This window comes from Lissotriton helveticus (genome assembly GCF_964261635.1).
Source record: "Lissotriton helveticus chromosome 1_1 unlocalized genomic scaffold, aLisHel1.1 SUPER_1_unloc_71, whole genome shotgun sequence".
Lineage (NCBI taxonomy): Eukaryota > Metazoa > Chordata > Amphibia > Caudata > Salamandridae > Lissotriton > Lissotriton helveticus.
Window position 1 is genome coordinate 1046608 of NW_027611716.1, and position 9466 is coordinate 1056073.

The window sequence follows — 9466 nt, forward strand, 5'->3', positions numbered from 1 at the left end:
CTCCAGAGCCTTAGTTGCACAATCAACAAAATCAGTCCAGTCCTGAGTCTGTGTCTTCTGGGTGTCTCTGAACTTCAACCTGTACTGTTCAGTGGTTAAGCCAAACCCATCTATCAGAACACTCTTCAGGACTTTGTAATTGTTTGCATCCTCATGTCTAACAGTGAGGAGCTTATCTCTCCCTTTCTCTGAAAAGGAGTACCATAAGATTGCTGCCCACTGTTCCTCAGGAACCTGCTGTACCATGCAGGCTCTCTCAAGAGCAGTTATCCACTTGTGGATGTCATCCCCTTCCTTGTAGGGGGGCACAATCTTTGTCAGGTTTCTACTATCATAGGACCTGGGTTTCTCTTTTGGAATATTGCTGCCACCAGTGGCATCTAAGCCACACAATTTCTGCTCTCTTGCCAAGGCAAGTTTAGCTTGGGCCAAGGCTACCTCCTCCCTCTCTATCTGGAGTTTGACAGCCCTCATTCTGGCCCTATGCTCTAGCTTTTGAGAAGCACTCATGCCTCTCTGTGATTCTCTGGAGGCACTAGAAACATGGGAGTCCCCTGAGGGAGATCTCACTCTTCTGTTGCCTGGGAGAATAACATGTTGGGTTCTGGGGAGGTGCTGGCCCTCTCCATTCCCCAGTAGGTCCAAGTTGGCCTGGCTAAGCCTACCAACTGGAACCTGGCTACCCTGATCCTGTACTTCTAAGTCCTCAACATCTGAGTCCTCATCCAAGTCATCATCATCCTCCTCTTCAGGGGGATCAACTGCAGGGGGGTTCCCTCCAGTTCCTGTGTCTAGGGAAGCTGCTTTTGCCTTCTCTAAGTCATCCTGTTCTAGGATTTCTACCAGGATTAGGCAGGTGGGGCTTCTGCCCCTTTTTAACCCTCTTGCTTTGCACAAGGCAATCAAGTCTCTGCGGGTTAGTTTGTCATATCCAAAAGTTGCCTGGGTAGGGTCAACTGTCACAGGACTAGACCCTGAGGCCTTTCCTGTGTCAGACATGGTTACTAGTGAGGTGTAAGTGGTGCACTTACCTACACTAAGTGTTTTCCTACTGGACCTTGCTAGTGAGTTGTAGTCAGGGGTGTGCTACTCCCTTCAACCTACAACTACTAAGTTCAGTAGAACTTAATATGCTAAGCTTTTGATTTTATATGTGTAGGAGAGTAGGGTCTGCTATCCTATGGTCACCCCAAATTTTTGCTTTTTGCTTCACTGGTTTTCGACTACTGAGGCTGTGGGCCTGCTGATCAGACCCCCAGCCTGCTGTTCTCTCACTAAATTAATGACACATTGTAGGAAGGTGGCTACCTGACTATGGTTACCCCAGATTTTTTGCCTGTGTTTAGCTGGTTTTTTGACTTAGTTGACCTGGTTCCCTGCTAATCAGGGCCCCAGGCCATCTGCTCTCTCTGTAAAATGGATTCCATGTACCCTAGGTACATACCACAATTGGAAATGGACTCCTTGTCAGCCCCTGTATAATGCACTATAGGTGCCCAGGGCATAGGAGCCACCAAGGCCTACCAGGGGCTGCAGCATATCTTTTGCCACCCCTGGCTGGTTCTTAAATTGACACAACTGGCTGATCACTCAGCTGGGGTAAGGTGGTGTAATCACCCCTTGCTTAGATGTAGTATACCTATATCTAAACCTATATCTGGACACATATTAACCTGTGAGCCACTCCTATGGAAGGCCTCATCAATCCTGGAGGCAGAGTGCGTGGTTTCATGTGAGATGGAGCTCTAGCATGAGCTGAGCCTGTCTGCAGCCGTCGGGAACAAATCCCTAAGCTGTTTCAGGATAATGCCATACCATATACTATTAAGTGCCTTATAATCCTCGCGGTTATTTAGCAACTCTGGTTTGGCTTTATCAAAACATGTCGTGTAAGGTGTCATACGCTTTGGAATACCATCCCCTCGCCAGTTCTGGCGACGGGGATGGCATTCCACCCCTCTAGAGGGGTAAGACATGTTACTTCACTTTAATGCGGTTGATTTCTCCAAAGGCCTTAAGATCCACAAAATGGATGCCTCTGCCACAGACAAATGTCTGGACCCCTGGAGCTGACCGAAACCCAGTCAAGGGGGTCCTGGACAAAGGGTTTCCTGTCACAGGAGGGTGTCACCGCCCTCCAGACAGGAGATAGTGTATTGTAGCAGGGAGGTTTGAAAGAAACCAGACACTGCCTGGGGCGCACAAGGCTGCCCCTTGCATAATCCGGCCAAACCGGTTCTGGGGCACTCCAGCCCTCGTGCCAGGGCGGCCTGGATCAAAGGAAGGGGGTGTATCCACCCACTTCCTGGGTCCCACCCATAGGAGGGGACCTAGCAGGTAATCACGCCCACCAGATTCGAATAAGAGTGGGAGCAGTGCCAATGCACATCAGATTTCCTGGAAGAAACATTTGAAACGATATTCTGGACCCTTCGCCCTCCATCTCAACGTGGAAGCCCGAAGAATCTCCCTTGTGGTCAAGGAGTGACCACCCTGCAGCAGCAGGCACCATCCAGCCCTCGACGTCTACTTAGTTGCAGTTCCCGCCGGAACTCGAGCGACTGAGATCGACGAGATCAAGCCTGCCCAGCTTCTAACAGCCCGATCCACAGTCCCTGCAAAGCTGAGACCCGTGGAGGCGACCGGAAGCGTGGGGCACGCCATCTTGAAGTGACCACGAGACGCTGACCGTGCAGCCCACGAGTGACCCTCGAAGCTGTACACCGGGGTTTGAGAAGCCCCCACCCTGAGCTACTCCTGAGCCGAAGTTCAGCCCTCCACACTCGACGAGTGCTGCGTGGGGCCCTTTGGCACGATTTGGCTCAACGCGTTGGCCCGGTCACTTGCCAGCCGGCTTGTGGTCCCTGTGCCGACGAACTACAAAAGAAGACTCGTGATTCTGGTTGCTCCAGATCCACACCAGCTCCCCTGAAAGGGAGCCCCGACTCTGACCTTCCTGGTCCGAGTGAGACGCCATCTTCCAATCCCGCGTGGATTGCTCTTACCAAGGCTTGTTTGCTCCAAACCGGAAGCCGACTGCACCGACGGTGAGAGCCTGCGTGGAACAGATCGTGACTTGCTCCTGGACGTCGCAGATGCCCCAGAGCCCACGTGACAGCGAAGAGAAGCGCCTCGACGACCACCTGATTGCGCCCGACATTGCCTGGTTCCGTCCTGGTTCCACCCTGGTCACTGCTGAGTGACCCAGACTCTGTCCCCTCTGCTTTCAGGTACTCTATAACTTGAGTCCACCCTTGGACTCCACCGGACACTTCGTCTTCACCCTGCCTGCAGCCCTTTCAGCTTCAAGCACCAAGAGCCTGCGTGTCAAAACCCGACGCCACTTCGACCCTGTGCACCCACTTCCTGTGGGTGAGGTAACTTTGCTCCGCCGGTGTTCCCACACTGGTGCACACCTCTAGGGTCTGTGTGTTAAGTTTTGTTCCTCTAGGTTCAGCGGAAGTGTCCTTAAACTTTAACTATTTGACTTTTACGCACCATTGGTTAACATTGGTGCATGCGTGCGCTTTCCGCACATCTCCCGAATCCCGAGGGCCATTCCCGACTTCAGCATTGCTTGTCCTGACTGCTCCCAGCGATTCCCTAGGCCCTAGGCCTACCCACTGTTCGAGTGGCCTTTCTTATACCACTTGTTTAGTATATGGTTTGAGTGGCCCCCTGCCCTCATCCATAATTGTGCAACTTTGTATGTTTAAACAGTGCTTTTGATTTAACGCTTGTGCCCCTTTATTCATAAAGAATACTGGGGATTGTTTTTAGTAATAAACACATATATTTTTATAATATATACTTGTGTGGTGTCCTTTCGTTTGGTATTACAGGATTGTATGTGGTAAAACAGCTCGCTTAACACGACCTCTTAAGTTAAGCCTTTAGGCTGCTTAGTCCATGCTACCACTAGGATAGCTTGTCTAATAAGGTTGACTTACAACCAGACACCATAAGGGGATTGTTTGGTCAGGTAGTAGGTGGTTCCAGAATTGGAAACATCCCCTACCAGGCCAACTTCTCACATTGGTGAGCAGCGGTGCGGATTTGAGCTTGCTGTTGTTTTACCATTGCAATCTTTATATCAAATTGAAAGATCACATCAAGTACCTCTAGGTACATATAAAATCAAAAGCTTAGCATATTAAGTTCTACTGAACTTAGTAGTTGTAGGTTGAAGGGAGTAGCACACCCCTGACTACAACTCACTAGCAAGGTCCAGTAGGAAAACACTTAGTGTAGGTAAGTGCACCACTTACACCTCACTAGTAACCATGTCTGACACAGGAAAGGCCTCAGGGTCTAGTCCTGTGACAGTTGACCCTACCCAGGCAACTTTTGGATATGACAAACTAACCCGCAGAGACTTGATTGCCTTGTGCAAAGCAAGAGGGTTAAAAAGGGGCAGAAGCCCCACCTGCCTAATCCTGGTAGAACTCCTAGAACAGGATGACTTAGAGAAGGCAAAAGCAGCTTCCCTAGATACAGGAACTGAAGGGAACCCCCCTGCAGTTGATCCCCCTGAAGAGGAGGATGATGATGACTTGGATGAGGACTCAGAAGTTGAGGACTTAGAAGTACAGGATCAGGGTAGCCAGGTTCCAGTTGGTAGGCTTAGCCAGGCCAACTTGGACCTACTGGGGAATGGAGAGGGCCAGCACCTCCCCAGAACCCAACATGTGATTCTCCCAGGCAACAGAAGAGTGAGATCTCCCTCAGGGGACTCTCATCTTTCTAGTGCCTCCAGAGAATCAGAGAGAGGCATGAGTGCTTCTCAGAAAGCTGAGCATAGGGCTAGAATGAGGGCTGTCAGACTCCAGATAGAGAGAGAGGAGGTAGCCCTGAGTCAAGCTAAGCTTACCTTAGCCCAAGCTAAACTTGCCTTGGCAAGAGAGCAGAAATTGTGTGGCTTAGATGCCACTGGTGGCAGCAATATTCCTAAAGAGAAACCCAGGTCCTATGATAGTAGAAACCTGACAAAGATTGTGCCCCCCTTCAAAGAAGGGGATGACATCCACAAATGGATGACTGCTCTTGAGAGAGCCTGCATGGTACAGCAGGTTCCTGAGGAACAGTGGGCAGCAATCTTATGGTACTCCTTTTCAGAGAAAGGGAGGGACAAGCTCCTCACTGTCAGACATGAGGATGCAAACAATTACAAAGTCCTGAAGAGTGTTCTGATAGATGGGTTTGGCTTAACCACTGAACAGTACAGGTTCAAGTTCAGAGACACCCAGAAGACACAGACTCAGGACTGGACTGATTTTGTAGATTGTGCTACTAAGGCTCTGGAGGGTTGGCTACATGGCAGCAAAGTACATGACTTTACAGGATTGTATAATTTGATTATGAGGGAGCAGATCCTAAGTAATTGTCAGAACCAGCTCTTACACCAGCACCTGGTAGACTCTGATCTGACCTCTCCCCAAGAATTGGGAAAGAAGGCAGACAAATGGGTCAGAACCAGGATTAGGCCTAAGAATCAGGACAGTAACCAGAAGAAGGAGTCTACCAAGCCTCAAGATAAGGGTGGGGATAAAAGTAAAGAAAAGACTTCCCCAGGGCCCCAAAACTCCAAGGATGGGGGTGGGTCCCAAGACACTTCTTCAACTGAGAAAAAACCCTATTGTTATCCCTGTAAACAGGTGGGGCATTACAAAACAGACAGCTGTTGTCCCAAGAATAACAATAAAGAAAATATACCTCCAAAGCCAGCTTCAACACCTCCTGTTACTGTCAGCAGTAATCCCCCAGGAAGTGGAAGCACACCCAGGAATCTGGGTGGGTTTACTTTTGGAAATCAGGTGGACCCTGGCCTATCCAGGTCCCCATCACCCAATGATCTTGTTTATGAGGCTGGCATGGGGTTTGCCAACTTCTCTGCTTGCCCAAATACTTTGAGCAAGTATAGACAAGAACCCATCATCAATGGTTTAAGAGTTGAAGCTTTTAGAGACACAGGGGCTAGCATCACCATGGTGGCTGATGGCATAGTCCCCTCTAAGCAACTTTTACCTGGTGCCACATACCAGGTAATAAACATTGATGGCATCCAAACAAATCATCCCATGGCAGTAGTAAGTCTCAGCTGGGGAGGTGTCACTGGCCCAAAGAGAGTGGCAGTGTCCCCAAACTTGCCTGTAGACTGTCTACTGGGTAATGATTTAGAAATCTCAGCCTGGGCTGGGGTTGAACAGGAAATCCATTCTAGGATGGTGAATTCCCATGGAAAGGTTAGTGAGGCTGTACTGGCTACAGCCCCAATCCAAGATGTCCTTCCTGAAAAGGTTGGTAGGGCTGAGAAACTCTCTGCCCCATCTTTAGTAAAAGCTCTTCCTGAACAGAATAGCAAAGCTGTTATGATAACAGCAGAAACCCAAACTGAGTCTCCTCCTGAAAAGGTTGGTGGGGCTGTGATGGCCACAGCCCAAACTCAAACTGACATGTGTGTTGTGAAACCTGAAATGATGGATAACTCCACACAAACTGAGAGCATGGAGGAGGAAGAGAAATCTCCCCCTCCCCAGACTTTAGGACAGGATCAGCCTCCTCAGGGAACTGATCTTACCCCTGATGAAGGAGCTGCCCCAGAGGTGGTTGGGCCTAGCCTGACAGAACCTCTGATGTCAGTGGACCCTTCTCAGGTGGGACCCAGTCTGGAGCAGGTAACCTGCCCCTCTCTACCTTGCCTTAGCCAGCCCAGGGCTGCAGAGGACAAGAAGGACAGTGAGACCCAGAGGGCCCCCTGTCAAATACAGCACCCCCATCAAAAGATTAGGTGCACCAAAACTAGTAGCCCTAGTAAAGTGAAAACTTTAAAAACTCCTGAGGGAGCCCCCTTAAAAACAGTTAGGGACCTCCCACAGATGGATTCTGTTGGGCACAGCCAAACCTGGGACCCAAGGGGCCCAAACCTGAACTGTCCCTCCAGCAAGCCAAACAGAGGGACCCAGCCTCCAGCTTTAGGTAGCCAGAGGTTGACCCTGAGAGCACAGTGCAACTCAGTTAAAGAGAGAAAGGCACACATGGTGGAAGATAATTGGAGGAAGCTAAGCCCTAAATTAGTAGAGCCTCGCTTCAATACTCCATATCCAAACCAGCCTTTAACTTTGCATAAACACACCCAAGGTAGTGATTCCCTATGGTGGAGACCCTCTAATACCCAAAGGGTGAGGGACTGCTTAGTGGACCATGAGACAGGGGGTACCCATGCTAGTGCAGGTACTTCCTTATATGGCCACTCAGGCAATATAGGCTTACCTGGCCAAGGATAGCCTTATCTCCTTTCGTTTGGGGGGGGGTTATGTAGGAAGGTGGCTACCTGACTATGGTTACCCCAGATTTTTTGCCTGTGTTTAGCTGGTTTTTTGACTTAGTTGACCTGGTTCCCTGCTAATCAGGGCCCCAGGCCATCTGCTCTCTCTGTAAAATGGATTCCATGTACCCTAGGTACATACCACAATTGGAAATGGACTCCTTGTCAGCCCCTGTATAATGCACTATAGGTGCCCAGGGCATAGGAGCCACCAAGGCCTACCAGGGGCTGCAGCATATCTTTTGCCACCCCTGGCTGGTTCTTAAATTGACACAACTGGCTGATCACTCAGCTGGGGTAAGGTGGTGTAATCACCCCTTGCTTAGATGTAGTATACCTATATCTAAACCTATATCTGGACACATATTAACCTGTGAGCCACTCCTATGGAAGGCCTCATCAATCCTGGAGGCAGAGTGCGTGGTTTCATGTGAGATGGAGCTCTAGCATGAGCTGAGCCTGTCTGCAGCCGTCGGGAACAAATCCCTAAGCTGTTTCAGGATAATGCCATACCATATACTATTAAGTGCCTTATAATCCTCGCGGTTATTTAGCAACTCTGGTTTGGCTTTATCAAAACATGTCGTGTAAGGTGTCATACGCTTTGGAATACCATCCCCTCGCCAGTTCTGGCGACGGGGATGGCATTCCACCCCTCTAGAGGGGTAAGACATGTTACTTCACTTTAATGCGGTTGATTTCTCCAAAGGCCTTAAGATCCACAAAATGGATGCCTCTGCCACAGACAAATGTCTGGACCCCTGGAGCTGACCGAAACCCAGTCAAGGGGGTCCTGGACAAAGGGTTTCCTGTCACAGGAGGGTGTCACCGCCCTCCAGACAGGAGATAGTGTATTGTAGCAGGGAGGTTTGAAAGAAACCAGACACTGCCTGGGGCGCACAAGGCTGCCCCTTGCATAATCCGGCCAAACCGGTTCTGGGGCACTCCAGCCCTCGTGCCAGGGCGGCCTGGATCAAAGGAAGGGGGTGTATCCACCCACTTCCTGGGTCCCACCCATAGGAGGGGACCTAGCAGGTAATCACGCCCACCAGATTCGAATAAGAGTGGGAGCAGTGCCAATGCACATCAGATTTCCTGGAAGAAACATTTGAAACGATATTCTGGACCCTTCGCCCTCCATCTCAACGTGGAAGCCCGAAGAATCTCCCTTGTGGTCAAGGAGTGACCACCCTGCAGCAGCAGGCACCATCCAGCCCTCGACGTCTACTTAGTTGCAGTTCCCGCCGGAACTCGAGCGACTGAGATCGACGAGATCAAGCCTGCCCAGCTTCTAACAGCCCGATCCACAGTCCCTGCAAAGCTGAGACCCGTGGAGGCGACCGGAAGCGTGGGTCACGCCATCTTGAAGTGACCACGAGACGCTGACCGTGCAGCCCACGAGTGACCCTCGAAGCTGTACACCGGGGTTTGAGAAGCCCCCACCCTGAGCTACTCCTGAGCCGAAGTTCAGCCCTCCACACTCGACGAGTGCTGCGTGGGGCCCTTTGGCACGATTTGGCTCAACGCGTTGGCCCGGTCACTTGCCAGCCGGCTTGTGGTCCCTGTGCCGACGAACTACAAAAGAAGACTCGTGATTCTGGTTGCTCCAGATCCACACCAGCTCCCCTGAAAGGGAGCCCCGACTCTGACCTTCCTGGTCCGAGTGAGACGCCATCTTCCAATCCCGCGTGGATTGCTCTTACCAAGGCTTGTTTGCTCCAAACCGGAAGCCGACTGCACCGACGGTGAGAGCCTGCGTGGAACAGATCGTGACCTGCTCCTGGACGTCGCAGATGCCCCAGAGCCCACGTGACAGCGAAGAGAAGCGCCTCGACGACCACCTGATTGCGCCCGACATTGCCTGGTTCCGTCCTGGTTCCACCCTGGTCACTGCTGAGTGACCCAGACTCTGTCCCCTCTGCTTTCAGGTACTCTATAACTTGAGTCCACCCTTGGACTCCACCGGACACTTCGTCTTCACCCTGCCTGCAGCCCTTTCAGCTTCAAGCACCAAGAGCCTGCGTGTCAAAACCCGACGCCACTTCGACCCTGTGCACCCACTTCCTGTGGGTGAGGTAACTTTGCTCCGCCGGTGTTCCCACACTGGTGCACACCTCTAGGGTCTGTGTGTTAAGTTTTGTT